At 34.9% G+C, this 3,604-nt stretch overlaps 1 non-coding gene across 1 annotated transcript; it reads right to left on the bottom strand.

Annotated features, from left to right (window-relative positions):
- Nucleotides 1–928: 928 nt before the first annotated feature.
- On the bottom strand, nucleotides 929–1,089 carry LOC136231591 (U1 spliceosomal RNA). The gene has a single exon (XR_010689965.1). It is a non-coding gene; the product is annotated as a U1 spliceosomal RNA (small nuclear RNA).
- Nucleotides 1,090–3,604: the final 2,515 nt, after the last annotated feature.

Raw genomic sequence — 3,604 nt, 5'->3', positions numbered from 1 at the left:
GCTGCCAAAAGGATCCTTAGATATGTCAAGGGCATAGTTGGATATGGTGTTAAGTTCCTACATGTAAACAATTTCAGTCTTCTTGGAAACTTTAGTCTCTATGGCTACTCTGATAGTGATTGGGCTGGAAGTGTTGATGACATGAGAGGCACTTCAGGATACTGTTTCAGTTTTGGTTCTGGAGTTTTTTCATGGCGTTCAAAGAAGCAAGAAGTAATAGCACAGTCAACAGCGGAAGCAGAATATGAGGCAGCTGTTTCAGCAGCAAATCAAGCTCTTTGGCTCAGAAAACTCATGATTGACTTGAATATGGAGCAGAAAGATAGCACACTGATCCTTGTTGATAATCAAGCTGCAATTTCGATTACTAAAAATCCAGTGTTTCATGGGAAGACAAAGCATTTCATGCTAAAGTTGTACTTTCTAAGAGAGATGCAAGAACAAGGAGAAGTGAAGTTGATTCATTGCAAGACAGAGAATCAGCTTGCTGGTTTTCTAACAAAACCACTTCCTAAAGCAAGATTTGAATATCTCAGGCAGAAGCTTGGAATATGCAGCTATCAAGTAAAGGAGGAGTGTTGATTTTTGTGACTTATTGCTGCAGATTATTTTAATATGCAGTTCTGATTCTCTTGTTTATCAGTTCTGATTTTCTTGCTGTTTTTTAGGAAGATATTTATGCTGCTTTTTAGGCTTTTTTTATTCTTTGTAGTTGTGTTTTAGCAGTATAAAACTGAACATCATATTTCAATAAAAATAGCGCTCTTCCCTTCCATATCAAAAATCAATCGTATATCTCTGCAATACTAACAGAATTTCTATTCTAGCAATTATTGAAACATGGTTTCCTCGTCCTACCGAACGATGGATGGAAATTAGAAACAACGTAGGAGCTCAACTACAATTGAATTGTTTTGAAATATATTTGACAGGGGCTGCGCGAACGCAAGCCCCCAAAGCAATAAATAATGACGTAGGAGCTCCCACTTGGGGAGACCTTAGAGAAGTACTCCTCCTTTGTGCAATGGATGGCACTACTCTAGGCCATAGGCCTTCATGATCACCCATTGACCCCGTCCAGGTAAGTATGTTATAATGTTGCTTGGTCCTTTCTATTTATTCTCCTACTCCTCCTTATCTCTTCCACCCATTTACAATGTGGGATTCACTATCTTCTTTCATCATTCACATGTGTTGCTTTTTGTTTTCTTTAAAGTCACTCAATTATGACAAGGGTTTCTTCAAAATACCGAGAAAAGTGAAAGAAAGATAAATTCTATCGTATCAATACCACATAATTTAAGAAGTTCATTTATGTTGCAATTAGTATTGAGCTGTCGTTTTTTGGTTTTTGAAGAATAAATCTTGTGATGGAATGTAAATCAGGAATAAGATAGACAACAAATTGAGGGAATGTTTTGAATATTAGTATCTACACTTGTGTGTGTATGATATATATATACATATAGCAACAAAATTGTTTTCTATACAAAAGTTGTGATGAAAGCTAATGATTTAAAATGTTGAGAAGGGAAACTCTGTTTTTCACCAATCGCCTATACACACAATCTACCTCTTCCTCTACTTCTTCTAGGCTCTTCCCCAATTCCTCTAATCCATTCAAAATTTGTGGCATCTGATTCATGTCTTTGTTTGACTTGAATACCATCAATTGTGTGTCAATCTTCTTCACTTCATTGGTTTCAAATTCCTCATGACATGATAAATTCTTTGACTGCAACAATTTAGAGATAATGGAGAAGCCAGAGAGCTTTGAATTGGCATTTGGCTGAGAAATAAAAGATAAGATGGACTCAAATACTGTAACACCAATTTCTTCAGCATCTTTTAACATGCTAATCATGTCACTGTTATCGTTGGAGGATGTAGTTCTGCAATTCTTGTCCTGTCTCTTGAATTTCCTCATGTACTTGATAATGACTTGATTCAGTTTCTTTCTAGCTACCATATATTCATCAACTTCATTTAAACTGGATTTTGCATCCGATCTTCTTCTTCTAAGAGATGATTCTAGGACTTGCACGCATTCTTTCATCTGTGAGAGAAAATCTCTAGTGGTGCTGCACATATCCAATACTCTCACTGATCCATTCAGTGCCTGATCTACAGATTGATTATGCTTGTCATTGGAGAAAGTTTGGAGATAATCATCAACACATTCATACAACTCTTTCAGGCCGCCTAACTTCTGGCCAATTGATGATTCTGATTTCTTGAATTTGTCAAGTTGCTCCTTGAGACTTTCAGTTAGAGGATGGGATTTAGAGGGAAAACTTATGGAACGGAGATGGAAAGAAGCCATTTTTATGTTGGTGAAAATAAAGCTAATGAAGGTGGATGTGAATGTACAAATGAAATTGGTGTTTAAGCTACTGAATAATAGTTGGTTATATACAAGGAAGAGAGACGATAGCTACCATCTGAATTTGTAGAGTGTATAATAGCTGTAATGTTCCTAGTTTGAGTCACAGATCCATCAATATCTCACCATTGTCTGCTATACATTTTTATATATATACATTTAGGTGACTTGGTCCCATAGCTAACAGACAGAGAAATGAGCATCAAATTGCAGAATATTGAGTTTGAATCTGTGAAAATTATGAGTATTATATTATAATGGTTGATGCACAATAATGTTTACATGATTTGAATTAGTTGTAGGAAATGAGATCCAAATGAATAAAATATATGCAACCATGAGTTATAAACAATGGCATAGGAATTATTGATGGACAGAGAAATCAGCATCAAATTGAGTTGGAATCTGCGCAAATTATCATTCATTCATATGATGCACAGGTTAATGCATAGGAAGTTGTAGCAATTAATAATGATGAAATGCATGGATGCAAATATAAAACTATAATTGCAATGTTTCTGTCCGGCATATTTAATCACAAAACAAGCATCAGACAGTGCTGCAAAACCTGGAACATGACAGATAATATATACAGATGTCCATAAATAGCTTATAAAATCAAATGGCTTTGACACAACCATCTGCACAATATTTCTTATTCTTGATAGTAATTGGGAAGCTTATTTTGGCTTGCAGAATGTAAAGTGGAGGAATACAATCTTTCCCAACTCGTTCAAGTCAGAAGTTTCAAATAAAAGGAATTTGGAAACAAACCGAAAGAGAGCATATATACAGTAAAATTGGGACAAACTTTTAGAAAAAGCAGTACAAATGATTTTCTATATCATCAACCTTTTAGAGCCCATCAGCACAAAGTACTTGAATTTGAATCCATTAACATGCCTCCATTTTACAACAAAAATAATTAAAAGATGGGAATGCAATTTTCACAATTGTTGAATTACTAATCAAGTTTGATGTAGAACACCTTAATAAAATATTTGTGTTTTCTACGCGATATGGTAAAGAAGTATCCTGTAACGTTCAAAATGGTGCAATTTTACCAATAGGATTAGAATGTTTGGTGGATTTCAATTATCGTTAATTTGTGTTTTCTCCAATGCAACCGTGTGTCATGTTATCTCTCTTCAATATCAGATCAACTACATAGATACACCTGAGAAAACAAATCTAAAAAATAATCTCGTGTTGGACAAAAAT

This window comes from Euphorbia lathyris, chromosome 5 (assembly GCF_963576675.1).
Source record: "Euphorbia lathyris chromosome 5, ddEupLath1.1, whole genome shotgun sequence".
Lineage (NCBI taxonomy): Eukaryota > Viridiplantae > Streptophyta > Magnoliopsida > Malpighiales > Euphorbiaceae > Euphorbia > Euphorbia lathyris.
Note: the sequence above shows the minus strand (reverse complement) of the source record. Positions and strands in the feature narration are given on the sequence as shown.